This window comes from Lemur catta, chromosome 5, assembly GCF_020740605.2.
Source record: "Lemur catta isolate mLemCat1 chromosome 5, mLemCat1.pri, whole genome shotgun sequence".
Taxonomy (NCBI): domain Eukaryota; kingdom Metazoa; phylum Chordata; class Mammalia; order Primates; family Lemuridae; genus Lemur; species Lemur catta.
In genome coordinates, this window is record NC_059132.1 from 113,861,764 (window position 1) to 113,889,674 (window position 27,911).

Below are 27,911 nucleotides of genomic sequence, written 5' to 3' on the forward strand. Positions count from 1 at the left end.
ACCGAGCTTCTCCTTTGGTGGGGGACTGGTGTGTCGTCCCGAGCGCCATTTTTGGTTGATGGTCTTGGTTTACTCTGGACCGGTTCTTTTCCTAGGAATTGTTGTTTGGGATCCTAACTTAGATTTGGAGGTGCATCCTAAAGGGTCTTCTCCCTTGTCTTTTTATCCTAAAATTAATCTCATTTGGCTTTGCTGTGCATTTTTGAAAGAGGAAACTGAACTGTCTTTTTGGTAGATAAATGAGAGACTGAGTTCCTCAGCTCCGAAGAGAAGGGGCAACCTTACTCCTCCCAGCCTTGGGAGACCCGGGCGACCGGGGTCCCGGGTGGGAGTTGCCTGGGGCGATTCCCTGAGGCGCGAGTGGCCCCATAGGGAACCCCCCCGCACACACATTAATTAAAAGAAGGCTCTTCCAGGAAACGCATATAAGAGCTGATCACTCGGCGTTTGGAGCCCTCTCGGAGGTGCTAGACCTCCGAGAGAGAAACCTGAGACACCTAAGAGGGTGGGAGCGACTCAGTGGTGAGACCTTGAGGAGCCCCACCCACAAGCAGCACACTCTGATCCACGACACCAAACCCCGTGTTACAGTTCGGTTGCTTCTTTTAAAGAAAAAATGGGACATCCTTTAAAATCGAGGAAAGACAAGGGAGAATGACCCCCATGGGGCACCGCAGTTGGTGTGTGGTACCTCTACTTGCAAGTAGTTCTGGAAGTGAAAAGAGTGGAAGGCATGCCAGGTGTTACTAGGGCTCCAGCTGGTTATAGCTAATGCTTGTGCACAAGTTTTTACAAAAGGGCAAGTTACATCCAGGAAAATTCAGAGCCGAAACGGTCGACCTACCGCACTATAGATTTCAAGTGTCTCGAGCTATTTCTCTCTCTTCTTTTCTGGCTACTCTAAACCCTGCTAACTTTTTCTGTTGATGTCCAGATAACTCATTCTTTACGGCATTTACAATGGAAAGGCTACGTGGAGATCCTGATGCCAGTTATTGGTCAAAGGTTTATGAAAATATTTCCGTTTTCGTCTTTTAACCCTAACGGCAGATAGAGTTTACCTCCACTGATTCAGCGTCTATAGAGAGGTACACAGAAGGTGTTTGTAAATGCACTGTCATGTAATGTTAACCTGACCCTCAGGGACTCAGAATTGTCCTACAAGTTGTGGTTAGAAGAGCTTAAATTGAAAGCTTCTGTTTTCCCTTGGTCTCGTCCATTTTTGTCCCACTCTTTACAAGCGAGCCAGTTATGTGTACATTATGTGGCTGTAACAAAGTTTGTGCCTGGGGAAAAGGTTTGTAAATTATTAATTTTTGTGTAGTCATTTATTTTAAGATGAAAAGTGAATGATGATTACAGTCTAGAGGATCTGAAAACAGTCTTACTCTTTATAAATATTGCGGGTACTCAAGTACACCCCCCCCAAAAAAAGAATTGTTCTGAGACCATTTGGATTCTTTTCCAGACAACTTAATCTTGATACTCATGCAAAAAGCATGCTACTTCTTTGTAGCATTGTTTGAGGTGCTGGGGACTGGCACTGAGAATTTTTTTTTTTTTTCTCTCTCTCAGTCTACACTCAGGTGATCTTATGTTGATATGGGATTCAGAAAACTTAAAACGAATGCTTCAGCAGCAAAAATGTTGTGACCTTGCCTCGTGTGCTTGCTTCTTATACCAATCCCTCCCTGAAGCTGGCCATAAAAACCAGAACCCCTTTTTTTTGAAAGTGTTAAAGCTGGCTCCCCTCATCCCCAGGAACAGAAAGACAGAGTCACTGAGGCTGCAAAAAGGCAAAGGAGTTTTATTGACTAGCTTGAGCTGGGGTCCAAGCCCTGAGCACCAACGCAGTGGTCTCTTTCCCTGGGCAGGGACCCTGCTCAGGGGGGGTGAATGTCTTTTGTACTTTTCAGCAGATTACATGCACGGGGTATACCATCCCCCCTCCCTCCCTCCCTTAATTCATTTGCTCCTTCAAACGTGGCTGATTGTCTTGGCTCCTGATTGGTTGGTTTTCAAGCCGTGGGACTGGCTTTTGATTGGTTGGTTTTTAAGTTGCAGGACCGGCTTCTGATTACGCCTTGCCCTTCTTATCTGGTTAATTGGTTGGAAGGCCCAGGGACTCTCCATCCCTTTATCAGGAAGTAACTTACAGTTATCTCCCCCCCCGGCCTGTCGAGTCCATCTCGGCTTCACTTAAGCTAGGTCAGCAAGCCATATTTACAGAAGCAATTAGCATCCGTTAGAATCAAGGAGAGCACACTTTTTTTTTTTTAAACAACTCCTGTTCTTCAAAAGCTAGACTTAAAACCCAAACTTAGTCTATGTAAAATGGCCCTGAAGTAATTATCTGACCTGCTTTGTTCTTTCTTTGTTTTACCATAAAACCCCGTGCCAGAAAGGGCAGAGGCCAAGCAGATTCTAAATGTAAAAACCTTGCTGGTTCTGCCACTCGGCCTGTTAGAATGAGCGCACCCACTTTTGGGCCAGTCATTTCTACTGCACTGTCCATGCTTTCAACATAAATAATGGACAGTTTCCCCTGCACCTTTGAGTGTTCGTTCTGAAGGTGTGCATGCATAAGTTTCATTCCTTTCTCCTAGTAACCTTCTCGGCAGTAAATTCTCAACAGGTCTTCACGGGGACATTTTGGGGGCATTTGCTCTCAGACTTTGGGGACCAGAGACACTTTGATGTCAATAAATTCTGTTTCGGGACGTGACATTTTGGAAGGATCTAATGAACTAATGGGATGTTCTAAAACATCTACTACATTTATAGCATTTTAAAGTGATGTCATATTTGTTTACTAAGTCTTACTGAAGGACTTACTTGCTTTTTTTGGTAAGATTTGCGAGTTTAAGATTGAAAAGCCAATAACTTAAACTATATTTTAATCCCTGTTCTGTGTTACAGATCTAATTTACAGGGTACAAAAATGGCAAACAGAAAAGTAACTTAAATGAATAGGTGGAATCTAAGTAAACTGCTAAGGTAAATGAATAGATAAGATAAAGTAGGTAAATACAAATGAATAAAATTTTCCTATAATTGAGAATCTTAAAGTCATTATGTTAATTTGAAAGAGATAATCATAAAATGTTTGGATCGTTTATAAGGTAAAAGACTACAACATTGGTTCTTAAACATAAGCTTAAAGCTTATACCTTGTTATCTTTGTAGTTAGAAATGCCAATGGGCCAATTCAAAATGGGCGACTAACACTTCAAAGTTACTTTAACTTTCTAGGTTTTTCTAAGAGTTGACGGGATCATCTGTATATGTATGTAATTAAAACTTGTAGATGAAAGGAAAATAATTCCATACAAAATTTTTTAATGAAAATATCATAAGTATTTTGTGAAAAGATGATTTTGTCTAATTCACTGATCTTTGAAAGTAAACTTCAATATGTCAATGGTCATTAAAAATTAAGTGGATGTGAAAGTTAAAGGTCATAAAGGTTTTGCCATAGATGCCATCTCTCTGACGTATCTTGGCCAAAGGGGGGGGACTTGCGAACTAAAGTAAAGTTTTGAGGCTCAACCCCCCCGACACACACCGCTGCTGCCGCCTATAACCTGTGAGCTCCCGCCCGCTTCCAGATGGCCCACCTCTTTGGGCCAAACCGATGTGTGCCTCCCACATATTGATTTATGACTTCACCTATGACCTCTGTCTCCCTGAAATGTATAAAACCAAAGTAGAACATACCGGCCACAGCGAGTCCACTTGTTCAAGGCCTCTTGGGCATGGTTCCGGGTCATGAGCCTCAAATTTGGCTCAGATTAAATCTCTTTCATATTATGTTACAGAGTTTGGTTTGTTTTCTGTTGACGAGATTGACGCCCGGGCGTGGGGCTCAGGGAACGAAGTCGGCACCGAGTACCGGCATGGCCCCTTTGGACCTTCTGACTCCGAGCTTCTTCTCCGGTGGGACTGGTGGGTCGTCCCGAGCACCGTTTTTGTTTGATGGTTCTGAGCTGGTTCTTTTCCTAGGAATTGTTTGGGATCCTAACTTAGATTTGGAGGTGCATCCTTAAGGGTCTTCTCCCTTGTCTTTTTATCCTAAAATTAAGTTTCTTTTGTTTACAAGGATTTTATGGCATTTGCTACCATAGCCTAAATGGACTAAGATAGTATCTTTCTAGCTTCATTTCCTAGTATATATCTTCTTTCTTGCATCCTTCCATGCTATGTAACGGTAATCCTGCTTCCTACAATGCATCCTAATTCCTTAGCACTTTGTACTCACATTCACAATGCAGCATTCTTTCTCTTCCCAAAATGATCTAGATAAATCCTATTTGTCTTTCAGGCCCAGCCCAAATGACACTTTGGGGCCCTAAATACCCAAATAGGAGTAACATAACTCCTCCCTCATTACTTATACTTTTATTAAAAACCAAAGGGCTTACACTTCAAAAACCTAGCTAGTTCATGTCTTAGGGAGGATGGCTTGTTATTCTGAATAGAGTATCATTATATCTCACTAAAATTTCTTTTTGCACCAAAAATAAGATTCTCAAAGTCACTCTGAGTAGTCCAGTTGCCTCAAATTTCAGTTTAAGATTATACTTGTCAGGAGGGAAAATGAGACCATAAAGTAAATCATTGAATCACCTAGTTGGCCTCAGCACTAGGAATAGGAGGACTAAGGCACAGCTGCTGCCTATAGGAACTCATATTCCACAAAGAGAAAGAGGTCAGCACACAATAACAGGGTGATGGGCTGTGAAAGCCAAGGAGACAGACACAGGAAAATGACAACCTAAAAATGCAGGAGCCAGTGAGTTAGGGAAAGTTCATAGATTAAACGATTTTATAGTAATCTATTTTCCTAAAGAACAGATGGAGGGAAAATAGGAAATGACTAACATTCTATGAGAATATGATTATTGACTAGAATGTCTGTCCCTCTAGGAGACCAACATTTAGCTTGTTGCATATTATGGAGCAATGTTTTTAATAAATGTACAGCAAACCACGTGTAATCCAACTCAATGAAAAAAAAACCAACTGAAATCTCAAGCTATTTTGAAACAGGAAGGACAAAATTTGCAAATATAAGGTTTTCCCAGCTAAAGCAGAGAAGGCAAAACATACGCACCCTTTGGAAGGTATTAAAGAGGCTGTCACAATCTGACTGCAAAGCAAGGTCATTGTCAGTTCTCAAATGCCCTTGGTCTCTGCCTCCAAGAAAAAAAAAAATCATTTTTTTTCTAAGTTACAATAGTCAAGCCTGTAAATAAATATTTTTAAATTTCCGAAGCTGTATCTCCCCACTAAAAGATGCTCAAAATTAAAAAAAAAATAAATCAAAATATTTTTTAGCTACTTTTGTCAAAAAGCTAAATATTTTGTAAGGTCTCAATATGCATGTCGGCCCTCTCTTTATCACGCTGTAACACACCATCTCTTGGGTTTTGCCGTGACAGTAGGTAACAAGGCTTCCAGGCTCTCTTCAACGCCTCCAAGCTCCCCTTTCTCCAAACACAAAAGGAAGATGAAAACTACAAATCCCCATCTGCCCACCCTGCAGTTCCTGGGAAGAGACCGTCCTCAAATTGTTCCTGCTTAGACCCCTGAAGCCTGGAGAAGGAGATGGGGACAGGTGTGGCAGCGGGTGAGGAAGGACGTCCAATGAGGGGACAGACTCGAGAAGGGACATGGAGAGGAGGGGTCAATGGAGATAAAACAGTGAGGGGGATGAGAAGGAAGAGCAAAAAAACAGGGAGAAAGGAGTGAGGATCACAGAAGAGAGAGAAAGATAAAATGGAAGAGAAAAAGAAGAAAGGGTCAGGGTTAAAGGACGGGGAGACGGTGGCAAAGAGAACGTGGAAAGGCTGTCACTGGGAAGAAGGGAGGTTAAGGCGGTGCCACCTACAGGGCTTTACCCCAGCAGGTGAATGGGCTGCACGGGGAAGGGGGAACTGGACACCGAGCGGGTGGTAGCAAGGGGCTCTGGGCGAAGGCAGGAGCCTGAGGGGGATGCCTGAGCCAGGGAGCGACAGGCACGCGGGGGCGGAGGCGGCTGCGGCTTGGGCGGGCCCTGCTCCCTCACCGTGGCTGATCCTCGGGCGCAGCGTCGGCCTCTTTCCCTCAGAAGCCAGAAGTGCTGCAACCACAGCCGGCAGTGGAGCGCAGACTCCGCCTCGCTAGAGCCGCGCCTGCGCGTTCCTGTTTCTGTTGCTGGGTCCTGGGGTCTGTGTCACTGAGCAGCCGGCAGAGGGCAGGCTTCTAATTGTTGAAGGCCCCGGAGTGTCTGAGCATGTCCAAGGGGGTTGTTGGGGACCTGTCACCTGGGCGCTGCTTGGTGAAGCCTGGGGGACTCCAGGGGACTGCCACAGTGGGTATGGGGAGCAGCCCTGCTCCGATGGCCAAGAAGATGAGGAGCCTGATCTAAGACCAGGAGGGAACACTGGGTACCGACTCCCCGCCCAGGCATCTTCCATCCCATCCCTCCATCCCCCGCCTCGCCTGTGAGAAACTGGAAACCGCATATATTGCTGATGAGAGTGAAAATGGTGCAGCTATTGTTGAAACACTTTGGTGGTTCCTCAAAAGGTTAAGCATAGAATTACCGTATGACCCAGCAAGTCCAATTACAGGTGTGTAACCAAAAGAATTCAGAACAGAGATTCAAACTTATATTTGCATACTAATGTTCATAGCAACTGTATTCACGCTAACCAAAAGGCAGAAACAACCTAAATGTCCATCAACAGATGATAAATGGATAAAGAAAATGTGGCAAGTACACACAGAGGAATATTACTCAGCCATGAAAAGGAATGGAGTTATATGACACCTGCTACAGCATGGGTGAATCTTGGAAGCATCATGATAAATGAAATAAGCCAGGCATAAAAGGACAAATACCATATGATTCCACTTCTTTGAAATATCTAGAATAGGCAGATTCATACAGACAAAGTATGTTAGAGGTTACCCGGGGCTGAGGGCAGGGGAAATGGGAGTTATCGCCTAATGGTTACAGAGCTTCCGCTTGGTATGATGATCATATATATTGATGATGGTTGCACAGCATTGTGAATTTACTTAACGCCAGTGAACTACACTTACAAATGGTTACAGTGGCAAATTGTGTATATCAGAAGAAAAATAGGTTTAAAGTGAAATACTTTTTAAGATACATAAAAGCTGAAAGAATCAATCAGCAACACACTCTTAAAATGCAAGAAATGTTAGACGTACTTTAGGCAGGAGAAAAATGATACCAGATGAGATTATGTTTAGAGATCTGCCCATGGTAACCAAATGGGTAGTATGTGACTTTTTTTCTTTTTAAGACGTCTTTAAAAGATAATTGACTCTTTAAACAAAAATAACAATAATGAAATTGCGGTGTATAACACATGTGTAAGTAACATGTATGACAATACCATAGAGACCTGAGGGGAAGCGATGGAAGTGTGGAGCATTCTGTATGGCTCTTACGCAGCACAGAAAGTGGTGTCATATCACTGGAAGGTAGAAACCAACGGTATTGTTTCATATCCTATGCTGCACAGGACAGGTGCCCACACAAAGAACTATCCAACCCAAAATGTAAGGTTGAGAAACCATGCCCTAAAGCTAAATAACTAAAACAGTAAAACAAAAAGTTATAGCTAATGGGCCACAAAGGAAATAAGAATGAAAAAATACTCAATGCAAATGAAGTCATAAAAGAAAACAGCAAAGAGCTGATGAGATGAAGAGAAAACGTACAGGACGTGTTTGGTGAATGGAACATGGTGGAAATGACATGGTATCAGCTTCCAGGCCCAGGACTCATGAAACCGGCAGCTTCCACTGTCTGTCTCTTGGAACATTTGCTCTGGAGGAAGCCATCGCTCACATTGCCACCTGGGCTCCACCTCTTGTCATACCACTGGTGGCATTAGATTGTCATAGCATTTAAAAAGAAATATTTACAGGTAAATCTGACAAAACTACAAAAGACCTGTACTACAAAAACTGTAAACATTGCGGAGTAAAAATAAAGGAGACCTTAGCAAAGGGAGAGATACTCTTTCTTCGCAGGTCAGAAAAACACTCAGACATCAGTTCTGACCAAATTGATCTGCAGATTCAGCACAAGCCCAGTCAACATCTAAGTGTTCTCTGTTATAGAAATTGTCAAGCTGATTCTAATATTCATGTGGACATGCAAATGATATAGAATAAGTCCTCCAGAAAAAAAAAAAAGAAGTTTGAGGACTAATACCACTCAATTTCAGGATTTTTAATAAAGCTATGGTAATCAAGACAGTGGTATAAAGACAAATAGATCAATAGAACAAAATAGAGAGTTCAGAAACAGACTCACGGCCGGGCGCAGTGGCTCACTCCTGCAATCCCGGCACTCTGGGAGGCCAAGGAGGGAGGATCACTCGGGGTCAGGAGTTCGAGACCAGCCTAAGCAAGAGTGAGACCCCGTCTCTACTAAAAATAGAAAAAAAATTAGCCAGGTGTGGTGGTGGCACCCGCAGTCCCAGCTACTCAGGAGGCTGGGGCAGGAGGATCACTCAAGCCCAGGAGCTAGAGGCTGCAGGGTGCTAGGCAGACACCATGTCACTCTAGCCCAGCGACTTGAACAAGCCTCTGTCTCAAAAAAAAAAAAAAAAAGAAAAAGACTCATGCATGGAAAACAGATGTGTTACAGATGAGCAAAGGCCATGCAGGGGAAAAAGGATTGTCTTTTCAATAAAGTGTGCAGGAAAATGTGGCTACTCATGTATCAAAAAAAAAAATTTAACTCATTCCACATCTCATACATATACGAACTGGGCCATCAATATAAATGTAAAACTATAAACTTCCAGAAGAAAATAGAACATGTTTGTGATCTTGGGCTAGGCAAAGACGTCTTAAATATAACACCTGAAGCATGGTTTTCCAAAAGAGCACACAGAATTTTATCAAGATTTTAAACTTATATTCTTCCAAAGACACTGTTAGAGTGAAAATACCAACCATAGACTGGCAGGAAATATTTGCAAAGCCTGTACCTGATAAAGGACTTGTATCCGGAATATGTAAATAGGTCTCAAACTCAGTAATAAAAAGTAAATAACCCAATAACAAAATGAGCAAAAAATTTGGCTAGATACTTCACCAAAGAAGATGCTCCGAAGACAAGTAAGTATGCTCAATGTCATTAGTTGTGGGGGAACTGCGACTTACACCACAGTGAGAATTGCTGTGCACCTGCCCGAGTGGCTGAAAGAGACTGGCAGGCCACGCAGGGCTGGCTGTGCAGGCATGTGACCTGTGCAGTGACACAGAGCCCCTGCACGGAGGGCCCTGCGCCTTGTTTCATGCCCTCCTGTTTTCATCTTGAAATCCTTAATGATCTTAGAACAGGGAGCCCGGCGTTTTCATTTTGCCCCAGACCCAGCAAATTATATAGCCAGTCTCGACTCCACATGTTAGCAAGGATGGGGGAAAGTGGGGCTCTCATACACCGCTGGTAGGAATGTAAAATGGAACCACCACTTTGGAAAACAGTTGGGCAATGTCTTAAAAAGTTAAGTGTTTACCTCCCGTAGGACCCAGCATTCCCACGCTTAGGTGTATACCCAAGAGAAATAAAAATGTATGTGAAAGATTATGTAGATTTTATGGGGATTAACTAACCAATAAAATCCCTTTTCTTTCCATTATATCTTTTATGAATAGTGAAGGCATTACAAATACTTTCTCTGTAAAAAGTTTCTCTATTATGATTGTCCCAAAGGTTACACTGCAAATAACTACATTAGATTTTGACCTCTTATTTATGCAGTGACATTAATTAAAAGTAGAAAAGTAAAACATTTATTTATCTTAAAGCTAGTAGAGACTTAACTATCCCTTCCATAACAGGCAGAGTTTTCATTTGGGAGAAATAAACCGTTTTTACTGTGACACATACACTACTTACATTATTAACACTGGTTCCATTTTATAAAAAGTATTTTTAATTCTAAGTTGTGATTTCAGTAATGATGAATTGTACATTTTATAGCTTGCTCTAATCTTTTTACACAATTAAATTAGACCTAGCCCCAAGTTTTACCAACTTTTTAAAAACTTACCAGTCTATAACAATGACACAACTGATGAAAATGACATATCTGTGTAATGATGCAAAACTCACCATAGGTTCAAGAATAATGTACTTGTTTCATATCTGAAGATTAAACATACCGTAAATTTGGAGGGGGTGTCTTTTTCTTTTTTCTTTTTTTGGAGACAAGGTCTCGCTCTGTTACCTGGGATACAGTACAGTGTTACTACCACAGCTCACTGCAACTTCAAACTCCTAGGCTCAAGTGATCCTTCTGCCTCAGGCTCTCCAGTAGCTGGGACTACAGGCACATGCCACCACACCTGGCTTTTCTCCCCCCCTCCCATTTTAGTAGAGATGGGGTTTTGCTCTTGCTCAGACTGGTCTTGAACTGCTGGCCTCAACCAGTCCTCCCTCCTTGGCTTCCCAAAGTGTTAGGATTATAGGCACAAGCCACTGCACCAGGCCTAAAATATACTGTAAGTTGTACAGTCCATTTCCTTGGTAGTTGGGAAAAAGAGCACAGGCAACAACAGAGGACTGTCCTGGGACACTCTTCATCACACAACCAGTGACAGTTTAGTCAAAATCGCACCCGAAAGCCCAACCTTGACTAGCTATGCTCTGCCATCAATTAGAAAATGGTTACCTTTCTGAAAACCCTCAGGATAATTTCTTTCTGGTTTTAGCATTGTGAATAATAGCTACGGTTCACCTGGGCAACAAATTTGCTTTATGGCCATCACTAAAATGTTGAGCTTGTCCTTTTATACCAAAACCCAAATTTGTGACACATTCTTAACAAGCTGTAGGAATTCATGGAAGACTTTCTCGTATTAGGTTTCCTCCTGGCTCTATTTTAGATCCTAAACTTCATTTCTCTTTTCCTCATCCTTCTCATCCCCTTCTAATATATATAGCCTTACTCTGTATCTTCTTTTCTAATTGTCCTCAAAATATTTTTGGAACAAAAGCTCTAATAAAATATCCCATGTATACTGATTGATACACATGAGGACAATGTGCACACATGCACACACATGGATTAGAAGCCAACCGAATTTTATTCTCCTTCAGGATGATGGGGACCCTGCTTCCTGCGCTGTGTGGCTTGCGTCTTGCACCGACAGCACTGGTGACAGCGCCAGTCTCACTCTTGGCCAGTGGCAAACATTCCCATCTCTTTTGTTTCTCCATTCCTCAGCAGTTGAGAATAGGAATTAATCAATGTCTCGTAATGAAATGAGATGTTTCAAAATGTTACATTAAAGCTCAATTCCACCATTGAAAATATTTGTTATATGTTTTTCTTATTATATACATTTACTAGCCCTAAACCAAATCTAACTGTATTTTGTACAACACTTAGTACACAATCTATTTTAACAGAACTCTAAGACAAACTTTCAATGATTAGCAAACTTTATGATGTATAACCTACTAATTTTATTGAATGGATTTTCTTTCAAAATAAATTATGTAATTACATCTTTCTAAATCATATACATTTTTAAAACTTCTATTTTCATTTTAAACTCAATTATAAATTATCATAATAATGTACATTGTACCTGAAAAGCCCTAACCTCAGCATGATATAATTCATCCATGTAACCCAAAATACTTGTACCCCCTAAATCTATTGAAATAAAAACTAAAAAAAAGGTCACAATAAAATTATATGCTTTGTCTATTTGTCAGAAAAAAATAATTAATGGTAAATACTAGGCCTTCTTTTTCAATTCTGTATGAAATTTCTCTTGATAACACTTGATAGAATTCTACTCACAACACTCAGCCAAATACACTTCTTTCTATAGTGCCAAGTGTTCAAAAACACACGGCATTCAAATAATTTAGTTTCCATGTAATTAGGATATCATTTTCAGTTTGATAATCTGGCATAGAAAAGTCTTCAGTGGAAGAAAAGAGAAATGCCTAAAAAGAAACAGTTGACTTAAATGATGATGATTACTACTGAATGAACCGGTTCCCTAAAACATAGTGGAATAGGCTGTCAATGCCTGAGTGTGACTGAGATGTGCACATCTGGGAACAGAAGGAAAGCTCTGCTGGCAACACAACAGTGATCCGACCAGGCAGGATAATCCATCCTTTCATTACATATCCCACCTCCTGACCCCTGTTTATCATCCACGTTCCCCAACAGGCTTCTGTGCCATCCACTTACTCCTTCTTTAAAATTTTTCATTTAGAAATTACTCATACAAGGAAGTATTTTAAAATATGTGCAGTTTGAAGAATAAAAGAAACACCAGAGAAAGCACCACCTCGCCTCAGAAAGAGCAGAAGCTCCTTGGATAGGCCCCCTCCTGCTGGCTCCTGCCCCCACCGCCAGTGTCCTTAATTCTGTGTTAACCATCTCCCCGTTTTTGTCTTCATACCGTTGGGTCCTGTGTATGTGCATTCCTTAAAAACACGTTGCTCTGTGCTGCCGGTTTTTGAGCTTTACAGAAATGGAGTCATTCTCCAAGTATTCTTTGGTAATTTGATTCCTTTCTTTGACATTACATTTTTGCAATTAATCCATATTGATGTGTGAGGTGACAGTTTATTTTTATTGTAGTGTAATAGCCTGTTATATAAACATATGACTATCTGTTCTGCTGCTAATGATCCTTTGTTGTTTCTATATTCTGCTGCTGGTGTTACAGTTGCTCTGGCATAATTATTTTTCACAAACTGAATGTTATTTTTATATTTTATAGTTCATGCTTTAATTTTAACCACACTTATCAACTTTGCTCCTTATTCATTCTTACATTTCAGAACTTTCATTTGGGATCATTTTTTTTCTACCTAATGTAAACCATTAAGAATTTCTTTTCTCTCAGACTTTGTCTAAAAAAGCCTTTATTTCAATTTCTTACTTGAAAGGTAAGTAATTCTAGGCTGAGAGTTAATATCTCTCAAGACATATTGAAGCTATTGTTCCAGTCATTTGAATTCCAGTGCTGCAGTTAAGAAGTCAGTCATGAGTCTAACTACCACACCTTTATAAATGATGTCTTTTCAAAAATCTATTGTCTGTATTTAAGGTTTTCTCTTTCCCTCTAGTAAATTCTGCAGTTTTCACTATCATATGGCTAAATGTGGATATCCTTTTGATTTGTTCTGCACTGGGCTTCCTGGATTGAGTACTAGTATCTTTTACCCAATATCTCTATAAATAGTGATTCTTCCTCATTTCCTCTATTATTTCCTTCTAGAACCACAGATATATAGATCTGTCAGTGAACTCGTATCCAGCACATATGAAGAACTCTATAACACTTCAGTAAGAATGCTGAAATAAACCAACTCACTAAGAAATGGGCAAAGGAACTGAACAGACACTTTGTGAAAGAAGATATCATTGGTCAATAGGCACATTAAAAGGTGCTTACATCAGGAAAATGCAAACTTAAACTTTGTGAGATGCCACTAACAAACCCACTGGAATGACACAAATTTTATAAGATGGACAATACCAGGTGTAGAAAACTTGGAATTCTCATATACTGCTGGTGGAAATGTAAACTCTTCGGATAACAGTTGTGCTGTTTCTAATAAAGTTAAACATACATTTATCATATGGCCTAGTGATTCCACTCTTAGATATTTATCCCAATACACGCCTATACCTGTACATAAAAGCACACTCTATCTTATGTCATAATAACCCCCAAATGTCCCTTCAGCAGCTAAACGGATTTAAAAAATCATGGTATATATATATATATGCACACAATGGACTACTACTCAGCAATGAAAAAGAATGAACCACCGACATCCTTAAGCAGATGAATCTCAAAACATGTTGATCAAAAAAGCCAATCATGAAAAGTAATACACTGTATAATTCCACTTATATAAAATTCCAAAGCAGGCAAAGGTCATCACTGTGACAGCCAATTGGTGATGGAGTGGGGCTGGAGGGCAGGGTGGGCTGGCCACACAGGAGCACAGGGAACTTCCTGTATCTTGAATGAGACGGTGGTGACACAGAGGCACCGATTTACAGACAAAGTAAGAAAAATGACTTCCTCGAGAAAACACAGCCAGTTAATAGTAGAGCAATATTAGCATTAGTCTCGGTCTATTAACATTTTCAAGCTTTCTCTCAGAAGGACAAACTGGCTGCAGGAAAAGAGCTCACGTGCACCCAGCATGTAACAAACACTGCTGGAGACAGCTGGGTGAGGGCCATATGCCAGCCACACGCGACAGAGACCCCTGCCTCACAGACACCACACACCGGTGGGAAGAGGTTTCACGGCAGAGGGCAAAGAACACTATGGCACTGCCAACAAGCAATTCAACCACATGGTCTGCTACAGGGGCCCCTAAAGTATCTCTCACAAGAGTTCTTAAGACTTTTAAGTTTAAAGTCTAAAGAAGAAGGTAGACTCACAACAAACAATAAAGTAAGGTAGATCCTTACCTAACACATAAAAAGATAACTACAGATGGTTTAAAGACCTATGAAAGGTAAAACTATAAAGTTAGTAAAGGAAAATGTAGGGAATATTCTTGTTGCCTTAAGAACTTCTTTTTTTTTTTTTTTTTTTTTTTTGAGACAGAGTGTCACTTTGTTGCCCGGGCTAGAGTGAGTGCCGTGGCATCAGCCTAGCTCACAGCAACCTCAAACTCCTGGGCTTAAGCGATCCTACTGCCTCAGCCTCCCTAGTAGCTGGGACTACAGGCATGAGCCACCATGCCCGGCTAATTTTTTTGTATATATATTTTTTAGTTGGCCAGATAATTTCTTTCTATTTTTAGTAGAGACGGGGTCTCACTCTTGCTCAGGCTGGTCTCGAACTCCTGACCTCGAGCGATCCACCCGCCTCGGCCTCCCAGAGCTAGGATTACAGGCGTGAGCCACCGCGCCCGGCCCTTAAGAACTTCTTAAATAAAATTTCAAAAGCATAAAACAGTAGGCAAACTAGACTGAATTTGATCACATCCAAATTAGAAGTTTCTGTTCAGTAAAGAAAACTATGGAAAAAATTAATAAACAGATGACAGAGAAAAGATTTACAAACCATAAAACCTATAAAGGAATTATTGTCCAGTGTAACAAGAGCTTCTGGAAGTCAACAGGAAAAGACAGCAATCCCAGTGGGAAATGGGCAGAAGGCAGTAACAGGCACCCACAGCAAAGGAAGCCCAGAACCATATAAGAACACCATGAGCTGCCTAAACCAAATACAGAAATGCAAATTAAAACATCCCTCTGAATGACAAAATTTGGGCAAGTGAACGTCCAGTATATGCAGATGTACAGGAAAACAAAACCCAAGGTGCACAGTGCTACCAAACTTGTAGACTGAGGCATCCTTTCTTAAGAGCTTAGTCAAATTAAGTACCCATATGCACATGGCATCACCACGGAGGAATTCTTTCTGGACCTACATCCCAGTGAGCGGCCGTGAAGAGCTGGGGCAATGCACAGTTATCTGTGCTGGAAGGAAGCCAGAGACACTCGCCTGAGTGTCCACAGTAGGGAAATAATTCAAAGCACGAGGCAAGGGTATGATGCGAGGGGACACGGAGCATGGTGAAAACACCCAGGTTATCCTAACATGCGACGGTGATGGCACCGTGATGAAAAAGGCAGAGGACACTCACCTCAGGGTTGTAGACAGAGCCAGATGAGGTAATGCACGTAAAGTGCCCAGTCCCTTGCCCTTAGTCCTACAAAAGTAATTCCTGCTCCTTGGTATAGGTTACCCCTCTGAGCTTTCACCCCACTATTTATTTGTGCAGCTGGAGCACGGAGCTTTGTTACGAGAACTTAATAGAAGATGCGGCGGCCACGTGAGCGCCTGGGGGAGGCGAGGCCTCTGGAGTCTGCGGGTCCCCTGTGCACAGCGGCCTCTGTACGACAGGAGAAGCCCTCACTCCGCCCGCATCTCCACCTGCGCACCTAGATAATCATTAAAGCCAGTGCCATGTGGCTGTGTTGCGGGTAAATGAGATAATGCAAACCTCATAACAAGTGCTTGTTCACCTCACTTCTCCTCCCTCCCAGGTATGGGGAGGTGCCGTCTTACCAGGGGGAGCCCCGTGCCACCATCACATGTTGCGGTGGCCACGTGACAACATGGAGGACGACTCAGCCATGCTGAGACAACACATACATATGCAGAAAATGACTGGAAAGAACAACATCAAAATGAGTACCTTAGTTGAATTTGGGTAGAGAAATTACAGGTGGTTATTTTTCTGCTTTTCTATTTTCCAAGTATCCTATTATATGGTTATGTTACATTTAGAAATGTAATATTTCATGGCAAACAAATATTTTACTTTAAAATTGCATTGAACAAAAAGTGTTAAACTTCAAAACCTAAACAGCATCTTTATAGATTCTGTATCAAATGGAGTTAATTTTAAAATTCTAGAATATATTCTGAAGCACTAGGTTCTTCTTAATTCTAACACTTAACCTGGGACAAATAATTTACTGAGAGCTGCATTCTTCACCTATAAAGTGGGGCTAGTTTTAACTCACAGTTGTGAGGATGAAATGAGATAATATGTAAGTACCATGGAGATGATCATGTTTTGAAAACTTCAAAGTTTGCAAAGATATAAATATAAACCCATTAAATACCAGAAGAAAAAATTTTAAATGTTTAGTAGCTTGAACTCCAACATTAGATGGACCTATTTTCAAATTTTAGCTCTGCCACCAACAACCTGGATGACTTTGGGCAACTACTTCACCTTCTCACTACAGCACCTTCTCAGCAGTGTGGGGGTAATGACCACATGCCTGCGTTGCTGTGAAAATTAAATGAGATAAGTAACTTATATATAGCACAGTGCTTGTCACAAAATAATGGCTCATTTAATGTTACCAATTATTATAATCCTCCTTAAAACCACTTCTGCAGTTAATGAAACTGAATATTATTATTGATGTCTCAATCACTGTTTCACATTAAGATACAAAAATAGAAAAGAGATATTCCCTACTCTTCAGGTTCTCGCAGTCAATAAAAGAAATGGAAATATATTTCAAAGATCATAGGAGACTTGAATAACTAATAAAATCAAATTTTATATCTATTACTATGAGAATAAAGACAAAGGGGAACAGGATTGGTTACAATGAGGAATGTATCAAAATCTCAAAGGAGATGATATTTTAGTTGGATCTTGAAAGACTGGGTATGATTTTGTCCATTAATGAAGGAAAAATACAAAATTAAAAATCCAAGCCAGGCATGATGGCACATGCTTGTAATCCCAGCTACTCAGGAGGGTGAGGTGGGAGGATCATTTGAATCCAAGATTTCGAGTCCAGGCTGGGCAACCTAGCGAGATCCCATCTCTTAAAAAAAAAAAAGTCTATAGAGTGCTCAGGCCATTGAGACTTGTCTCATCAGATGGAACACTGAGAGGGGAAAGGCTGGCTGTAAAAAGAAGAAATATTATGATCTAATTGTGAAGAGCTTTATAAAAATGCCCTGCTCCATTATTTGGACTTTATGCACAATAGGGAAATCAAAAGAGGATTAAAGAACACAACCAGACCTAAAATTTAGAAAAATAACTGGTAAAATTAGGTTGACTTAACAGTGCCAGGAAAGACTTCCCAGGGATGACATTTGGAAGAAGAGTCTGGGAAGGTCATCCCAGGTGGTGTGTGGGAGACACAGACCTGAGGACCTGCCAAGCGCATCTCCGGCTTCTGGAGCGTAGCAGAGTGGGGGCAGCGGAGGTGATGTGGAAGACACGGGCCAAGACAGCGACACCTTTGCCCAGGAATGTGGGCTTCAAGGGCAAGAGAGAAAGGCCTGCGATGGTAGAGCGATCTGAGAACATGACGTTGTGGAAAAACAGGGGCTGGAGGAACAGGCAGGAAATCACAAGAGTGAAAACTCAGCCCAGAAGAGGGAAGAGCAGATGGACTCAAGAGACATTTGAGGGGACCATTCAGTCTAGCCTGGGAGGGAAAAAAAATGAGTATGTTCTATTTTTTACCATTTTTCTATTCAAAAAGCACTCACTATTCCCCTCTACCTATGGATTAAAATGTCAATGCTAGCATTCAAGGCCTTCCTAGTCTGACCTCTCTGCCTTTTTATCCACTTTCCTTACACCCCACGGTCCCTCTACTGGGACTGTCCTCTCTGCCATGTCAAACCCCATCTGACGACTGAGGCCTGACTAATTCCATGCCACCCACAAGGCCTTCCGAGCTCTCCTGGTGCCTCTCCCCTCAAACAAAGCCTCCAGTGTTGTAAATTAATAAACCCTCATCATGTGGTAACGACCCTCTCCTATTACTAGGTACTACTGTATGATTCTTTAACAGCTATTTACATTTCTATGTGCCTTGTCTGTATGTTTCCTTCATAGAACTGCAAAGAAATGTCAAGCACATGACCGCAGCTAGACAATCCAAGGCAAGATGAATGTCAGAAGATTTTGGCTTCCTGGAAAAAACTCACCATGGACTTTGGTTATTCAGAATTAGCTACTTCTTCTGTAAGGCTATCAGGTAAAATAAAATAGTAATGATAAGAGTGGTAAAGTATACCTGCCAATCCACTTTCACAATAAGATATGTAAGAAGAATAAATCAATATAGGTTGAAAGGAGAATACAATGAGTAATTCCATGAAGAATCCTTGGAATTACATAAGCAGCATAATAACAAGTAGTTTTTCAAACTAACTTATTTACAAAGAAGTAATTTAGGAGTGGCCATTCTCCTCCTCTCTAATAATTTTAAGAGAGAGAGACATAGCAAACTTTAACTTAAATAAACAGTTTCTGGAAATTGGGCTTCAACAAGTGACATTATAATACATAAAAAAAGAAATAATATGTACCTAGTTGCAACTTCAAAGTCAAGCTACACACGAAGAGGACTTACAGTTTGGGCTTATATATATCTGTAGCAACAGGAAGAACTCCAGGAGAACTCAGAAATTTCAATGCCAAACATGTCACAAGAGGTCAGAGGTCACATTTTCTAACTTGGGTTTTACCCTAAAGTAAGCAATACATGTAATTAATTGATGCCCTATTCTGAAACATTAACTTGAATGGGACTAGTCTACCAATCCACTGTTAGTCTAATCATGCTAGTCACAATGTGATCACCTCTAAAAACACAAAGTCAAAGTTACTCAAGACAGAAAGGAAACATATAGGTTGACTATTTTGATTGCTTTTTCCCAGTAGTCAATAAAAAATAAGTTAACCTCCCCAATCACACTGCGTAGCTAATAATGCCAGTAGAGACTAGTAAAAAATCCATATCTGTTTCAAAAGCATGTCTTTAAACTATAACTATTATTTAAAGTAATTATAAACTTCTAATGCCATGTTATAATTACCCAAATTAGATGTGCATAATTTGTTTGGATTAAAGAAAAGGAAGTGATATATGTAACTTGATTTTATTGGACATTAAACTATACATGGCATTTAGAGAAGTAACATGACAATGAGTTATGAATCATATTAGGAATCTGCATGATTGAAGGCTTAAATTTCAGTTGTTACTGATTCTTTGTTCTTTGATTCTTCACCCTTTACATCTTGATTGGAAATCTGTAAAACAAGGGCATCATCTGAAGCATAAAAATATTTTATAAATATTTAATAGAAATGTTAAGTAACTGAGTATTTCAAAGCTTTAATGACACCTATCCAAATTACATAAAAGTGATAAATTCATGTGACAACTATAGTGTTTACAGACATTTAAACTGAAAAGAGGACTACTATTATCATGCGTATCTTCATACAACCCTCAACTGACTATTGTATTTCCTTTTTTAATAATAAAATGACTCAATTGTTTCAATTTTACAATGATTAAACATTAGAAGGCATCCTTCCATTTCTAGAAATGTAAAACGTTTTTACTGAGAGGCCAAAATTAGTGCTTATTTAGTTCCCAAATGAAGTCATCTATAGAGTTTATGTTATCATTAATTTATAAACATGAGCTGTAAATCAGAGGGACAGCTTCACCATTAATCAAAACATCAGACTTAATCCCAGATACGTATTTTGAGCTCAGATTGATCTTTTTAGTAAAAATACTTTCCATAGCAAACTAATAAAACTTGTGAAAGAAGTTTCCCTTAGGTATATATTTTTAAAGATTTGAATTATTGAATAAATCTCAGCAGTGATTTTGTAACTTACAGCACCTTTCCTACTTTCTTGGGTACAGCACTAGCAGTTCTTTTAAAAAAGGAAAATTAAAAGAAAATGGTAAAAAGGACTCAGAACACTCTTTCCTGGGGAGGTATCATGGACAGGTACTGCTATGAACTCTGAATGTTGGATATCATCATACTTAGGTGGAATAAACATCTAGAATGAACACAGATACATTCTCCTATTTTGTTATTGAGATAAGAAGATTATTATTAGTTCCAATTAGCCGGGCATGGTGGCACATATCTGTAGTCCCAGCTACTCGGGAAGCTGAGGCAGTAGGATTGCTTAAGCCCAGGAGTTTGAGGTTGCAGTGAGCTAGGCTGATACCAAGGCACTCACTCTAGCCCAGGCAACACAGCGAAACTCTGTCTCAAAAAAAAAAAAAAGATTATTAGTTCCTAAGAGTTCAATCAATTATGAGGATCTGAGGCTTAACTACTTTAAAAGGCCACAAATTCTACTCATGGAATTTCCTTTTAAAATTGCAATGTAAGTCTTACTACATTCAGGATCCTGTATTTGATGATGATATTGCTGTGGATTTTGAGGTGTCCAGTGTTATATACAAACATGAAGAACATGCCTTGGGTTTGTTTCTGCTAAAAGGGATTTTTTTTTTATTGCTTTTAGCTCTGTTTTTGAACTTCAGAAAATATCCAGTGCCTTTAGCAACAAATTTTTTTTTTTAAAGATAAATCACAAGATTGTTGTCAGCTGGGAAGATGGTGGAGGTAACAGTTTTAAACTCACCCCTGAACCTCCTAGACAGAGTTACTGGAAGCGAAGCAAACAAAACAAAGCAAAAGGCCCTGGGACAACATATACAGTACCAAAAAAATTAAGTGATAAGGAGTCCTGTGAATCCCAAAATTTGAGCAGTCAGGACAAATCTGCAAGAGCTACAGTTGCAATCGGTACTGACAGCTATGGAGGACAAGGAGGGACACAGTGGAGAATCTAGGGGAGCTGAGCACACGAGGACCAACCTTGCAGCTGCAATGGACAGGGTGAGACACCCTCACATGAGACGATTCACAGTAATGCACGGATCCATGGTAAAGTCCTCAGGAGCTGGAGCACGACAGTCTTCTGAACACCCAAAATTAGGCAAAGCTCCCTTCCAGGACCAAGCCCCACATTATAGATAAGTGTGAGGAATTAAAGTATCAAATACTACTGGAGTCAGTTAAAAAGACCTTTAGTATAAGAAAGGGTGGTTCAAGGAAAAGTGGGGGAAAGATAGAGAAAAACCTAGGAAATCTCAAGAAATATGAGGCCATATTTTTAGCACTTCATAAAACTGGCATAAGAAGAGCATTAGAGCCATAAATCTAGTAAAAGGATTCAGACCCACTTCTCCCTGCTACAAGTTTGGGAAAACAGATTTTCACACCAGAATGACAACAGGAAGGACTGCGGCTCACAGGACAGAGTGACACCCTTACAATGAAGGCATGTCAGAAAGATTTGCCTGCAAAACAGAAGAAAACCAGGATCCACTGTTTCAAGAAATGAGAAAAGACATTAAGAAAATGATATAATAGGAATGCTGTAAATCAGAATTAGAAAAACTCATTCCTGAGTTAAGCATTTGAAGTAAATGGCAAAGATAGCACTTCAGAAGTGAAGTCTAAACTAGAAGCTACACAAGAGTGATTATACAACAGATAATATCTGATAAACAGAAGTTGCAAAGAATGAAAAAATTAAAAATCAAAAAGAAAAAAGATGAAAAGAATTCAATTGCAAATTACAAACAGAAGACAGGAAAAGAAGACTGAACACACTAAGACAGGCCTCAAATAATATAAACTAAATATGTATAATAGTAATATAATCATAACTATATGTAATATAATTTTGTTTGTTATTCTCAGATAGCTGTGTATATAATGTTGCATAAAATATTGACTAATTATATGATATTCTAAAATTTTATTGTTCATGATATCCACAATTCTCACCATGTGAGAGAGGAGGTAAGATTTTAGGTAGAAGAGATACATAAAACCCAGTAGCCATAAATTTCAATGGAAAATATCAGTATGAATTAATGAGGTGTTTTTATCTTTTAAAAGTATATTGATTTCCTAACTCTGTCCATTCCAAGGCCTAGAGAGACAACACAGTAGCAACACGGAGTGGCCAGAAAGTACTCTTGGAACACAATTTCAAACTAAAAGAAACCAGAGCCCCTGGAAGAAAGCAGTGATTTAGGATGTGCACAAAATGGGCCTTAAACCTTGTCACCCGAGAAAGCAGGAACAAACTTTGGGATCCAACACAGAGGCCCCCACTGGTCAAAGATGGGAAAACCTCAGCATCAGAAAGGGTTTTGTCAAAAAATGACAACTAAAAGAAAAAACCTAGGTGGTTACCACTGGAGGATGCTATTTTGAAAACTGGTAAATACATAAAGAGAAGGAATTAAACACTTCTCCTACTTTTCCCATGTGAACCACACCACAGCATAACCAAATAGCAGATAATGGGAAGCCTATGTCCTTACAGAGGCATTCCAGTTAGCAAAGGAAAGAAAATTAGATTACCACCATTTTGCAATTCTTAATGAATTACTGGATCTAGCATCAATAGCTACATATATCACAAAACGAGATAACTGACACGTGTGCCTCCTGAAAACACAACTTTCTGCAGCCTGTGCAACAGCCTCGACCCACCCCACAGCCTCTGGACCAACCATCAATTTCCGGGAAATACAGAGGACTGAGCAGCAGGTCAAACTGGACCACAGAGCTGCAATCCTCGAAAGCCAGACTACGAGAAACCAAATGACCCAGTTTCCCCAATCAATAAATCCCAAATGAAAGCCACAACAAAAAAGATGGATGAGAAATCCACAGATCAAAAGAACAGAAACAAGCAGAATGAAGCCATTACACCAAAGTAAATGATAATGTTTAGGATGCAGGATGCAGGATAGCCTAAGAGGGAGTCACACCAAATCCCATAACTTTGAATGCATGACTCAAACTATGTAGCTTTCAATTTTTTTTTATAATGGAGTCACCAGTCAAAATAAAGAGTGAAACTTAATGACTACATATGCAATCTGAACAATAATTCTTCTGCAGCCTTCTGTAACTTCAGCCATTTCTAAAGTTTAAAACACACCTTTATGTTCAGACTTAACCGTAAATAAGCAGAGCAACTTGACTTAAAATGAATCCAAGGCTTGAGAGTGCAGAATAGGAATATCAGGCTTTACAGCAAAAGATCAGAGTGCCTGTCCTCATCCCACGCCACTTCCTAACTGACCTCAGGCAAGCGCAACAGGCAAGAAAGTTGACGTTAACCAAGAAGCAAAGGCACTGGGTCAGGCAGTTCTCTGCACAGTCCCCCCTGGAGCCAACTGTCCAGCAGGGAAATAGTTACGACTGTGACTGATGTTGGGAAAAAAGCACAGAACGCTGAGATGTGAGCCACTGCGATGGGAGGAAATATGACACAGCTCTCAGAGGGGACGAGGCAGAGGACACACGGGGAACCAACCCCTCCTGAGCACTTAACCTCGGATTTTCTTCCTTTCTTTTCGTCCATCTTTAGATGACACTAATAAAACTAAGACTATTTACTAGGTAAAATAAATTTATTGATATTTAATTAGGAACTATGGACCTCACAACATGAAGGAAAATAAGTCTTGGCATCATTTAAGGCTATACCGATGAAGCAAGGAGAGAAAGGAACACTTAACAACAAGCTGCGATACAAAAGGAGAAGGTGTGTGCAATCCTGTTTAACAACCTTCACATCTTTTGTCACAGTTTAACTTGCGCACACACGTACACACATAAGTGTTGCGATAATCTAACAGACATCTGCACCCGGCACTGTGGGGTTAATTCTCTGACTCCCACACAGCAGGTGGTCACAATCTAACAGCAACTTTCACTAGGAGAGTCTGACAGCTTCCTAGGGAACATCCCTAGAGCTTCTAGAAGGATGCTACACGTGAGATCTAGAAAGATGCTACATGTGAGAAAAAGGAATAGTCTGAAAAACTGAAATGTTTCAGTCAAGCTTACATGATTTTAATTTTTAAAAACAAATCCAAAGAACAGTATTTTATTTCAGCAGTCTTCTATGAGCAATTTGATATACAAAAACTGTTTTCTTAAAAGTCTCAACCATAAGAAAATACTACTTTTTATTCTTTGAGATTTTTTTAAATGTTTTTATTATCAACATCACCTCTCTGTAATTTGTATTTAGCTACCACACCTCAAATTATTTGCTTTAATTAAAACTATAATAATTAAAACAATGTACTATTTATTTTATTCTTACTTTTCATACAGTATTATTTTGTTCCTTCCACTAACCTACAGGAGCTAAGAGTTGAACATGGTCAGCGTTAAAGTATTCTGAGGGTGAGTGTAGACTCAGAGCCACACAGAGCCCGAACCCTTTCTCCATCTTCTGTTCCTTCCCTTGCAGGTAATTTTATGATCTTCTTCACCAGAATACAGGGAAGGGACAAAAATATATGGAATTCAATTTTGTTACTTATTAACAATAGCCAACAAAAAGCGTTTAAGTGAGCTTTTGTAAATTATCTGTTTCCATTTTTACACATAGCATTTAAAGAATATGGAGAAATAGGTATAAAGAAATTTTATCTAAATTAACAACAACAACAAAAAAAACCAACCTCCAAACATTTAAAAAGATAAATTTGACTTTTTTTTTTTTTTTTTTTTTGAGACAGAGTCTCACTCTGCTGCCCAGGCTAGAGTGCCGTGGCATCAGCCTAGCTCACAGCAACCTCAAACTCCTGGGCTCAAACAATCCTCCTGCCTCAGCCTCCTGAGTAGCTGGGACTACAGGCATGCGCCACCATGCCCGGCTAATTTTTTCTATATATATATTTAGCTGTCCCTATAATTTCTTTCCATTTTTAGTAGAGACAGGTCTTGCTCTTGCTCAGGCTGGTCTCTAACTCCTGAGCTCAAACAATCTGCCCACCTCGGCCTCCCAGAGTGCTAGGATAAATTTGGCTTTATTCCTTTAAAAATACCCAGAGAAACAAAATAAAACCAAGTTCTTATTTTAAGACATCCTTATAATTAGTACATAACAAGTAAATAGAAGAGTCATGAATTAGTTTGATTTTTTTTTTGTATCCTGAATCTTTGTCTACCAATATAAATAGCATTAGAAACTGGGGTGGGGAGGAACTTTCTTTTTAAAAACTGAGTGGTTTGGCCAGGCGCAGTGGCTCATGCCTGTAATCCCAGCACTCTGGGAGGCCGAGGCAGGTGGATTGTTTGAGCTCAGGAGTTCGAAATCAGCCTGAGCAAGAGCGAGACCCGTCTCTACTAAAATAGAAAGAAATCATATGGACAGCTAAAAATATATATCGAAAAATTAGCCGGGCATGGTGGTGCATGCCTGTAGACCCAGCTACTTGGGAGGCTGAGGCAGAAGGATTGCTTTGAGCCCAGAAGTTTGAGGTTGCTGTGAGCTAGGTTGATGCCATGGCACTCTAGCCTGCTGGGCAGCAGAGCAAAAAACAAAACAAAACTGAGTGGTTTATTTAATAATTTCTAAAATATAGAATGAAATTGTTAAAAATTCTGTCAGTGGGCTATGACCTAATACAATTTTGCTTTGTTTTGTTTTGAGGGGCTCTGTGGCACCGGTTAGAGTACAGTGCCATCATCATAGCTCACTGCAGCCTCCAACTCCTGGGCTAAGGTGATATCCTCCTGCCTCAGCCTCCCAAAGTGCTAGTATTACAAGCGTGAGCACACAGCCAAGATGTTATTTACTTACTGCACATACCATACTTGTCCTGTATTACAATGAGTAATGAACAGTATACTATTTTTAGACAGCTTCACTACATAAAAACAAATGATTAAAAGCCATTTTGATAAAAGACCTAAATAAAGTTACCAAGAGTTAAAAATTCTGATAACTGCAAAACTATTATAAATAGTACATACTGATATTTTACTTATCTAATATTTATTTTATAAACACAAGTTGCTTGTGTATGTTTCTGTATTTGTTTTTCTAACAACTATATACTCCTGCAAAGAAAGTGACTTCAGTCCTTTGTAATATATGTTGATTAGCATAATAAAGTATGTTTGGACTTTTCCCCCAAGGTCTCGCATGAAATTTTACAAGCATTTTTTTGTTTGTTTGTTTAAATTTACTTACTTGGTAATACGGTCAATGTTGGCAACTTGCTTCTGGTTCCGTATAATCTCAATGGCTGCCCAAAGATGCTGGATAGCTTTTGTATCTGCCTGTCATCTTTTTGTTAAACGTGCCATGACCTGTTTACTTCTTTAGCTGTAGTAATACACAAAAACATAAGGGAAAAAAAGATTACAAATTGAATTATTATCAACACAAGTGAGTAACATCATCAGTGCCTCTTGACTACTGATCATACCAAGGTAGCAGGTAGCACTGCCAACTTTCTGCCTCATTCCCTATCATCCGCCTCACCACCTTCTTCATACAAGTTACCATTTGCTTTGTTACTTCATAAAAAGTGAGAGTCTAAAAATGAAAGGGTTAAGGTTTTCCCAAGGAGAACAAATGGCTACCTTATGCCAACATGTTTTTCTAAATAAGTTTAAGTTTTATTCTAATGCACAGAAATATTACAAGACAACATTTCATTTATCAATAATGCATTGTTTGTAATTTGATCAATAGAAAATGGAATTTAAATGCCCTAATTGTTTGTACTTTGGTTTATTATAATCATGGCTTAAAAAGCCCAATTGTATATGCATATATTGATAAATGAAAGCATTTCAATAAAATAAAACCATGAACAGAAAATACAAAAAGTATTAATAGTTACTTCTGGGGTAAGATGGGAAAAGCTGGCAAACAGGATACCAGAGGGCCACAAATTATTAGGAACAATCATATTCTTGAATAGATGTTAGTTTCAGGGGTATTTATTACATTATTAAGAAACAACATTGCTATTTTATTCAAATTTCAGTATTCTGGATTAACAGAAGAAAATAGCCACCCGACCTCCAGATGATTTTCCACCTGTGCCTGGCAAGACTGGGGAAAACCCTGGGGCTACACTCGGGTGTCTGATGACTGAGGGTTTCACAGAAGAGGCCTCTCCTGACTCAGCTTGGAGGGACTCGTCTGTTAGGAACAGCGTGAGCCTAGGAAACCTTCACCACGAACTTTGTGTTAGATCATGAGCCCCAGCATTTGGGAACAACTGAAACATATCTCTAAATCTTACAGATTATAATACTGTTTAAAATCTAGGCCTTAAAAATACAGTAAACATTAAAGCTTCTGGGATTCCTAACATCTCCTTGCCCGGACCTTTCCTGTCCCATAAGGGAAGAGAATGAGTGAGGGAAGCTCATTCTCAGCACTTCACTGTATTCCGTGATTGCAACTGAGCCCTGTGAATCTCCTCTTTCTCCACCTCCACACTTCCTTTCACAGCCCCCTCAGTCCTCCCTTTCCTTGACAAACCCAAGTAAACCCCACAGTTGCCATCAAAGCTTATTCTGAGAAGATTCACTTCCAGTTAGTCTGGGATCAGTGAGGCTCCTAGAATGAGATGGTTTTCAGAATTACACTACCGACAGAATACATTTTGAACATGTTTTAAAAGATATTCTTGAAT

At 39.8% G+C, this 27,911-nt stretch overlaps 2 long non-coding RNA genes across 2 annotated transcripts in view; one reads left to right on the top strand and one right to left on the bottom strand.

Moving 5' to 3' along the window:
* The first annotated feature begins 5,321 nt into the window (after positions 1–5,321).
* Positions 5,322–27,584, top strand: LOC123638724. Its single transcript, XR_006735487.1, has 3 exons — positions 5,322–5,629; positions 18,434–18,575; positions 27,255–27,584. It is a non-coding gene; the product is annotated as an uncharacterized LOC123638724 (long non-coding RNA).
* Positions 19,464–27,911, bottom strand: part of LOC123638723 — a 40,439-nt gene continuing 31,991 nt past the window's right edge. Inside the window, exons 2-3 of the long non-coding RNA XR_006735486.1 lie at positions 26,450–26,584; positions 19,464–19,636 (exon numbers count right to left, since the gene is read on the bottom strand). This is a non-coding gene — a long non-coding RNA (uncharacterized LOC123638723). The remainder of the gene's footprint in view (positions 19,637–26,449; positions 26,585–27,911) is intronic.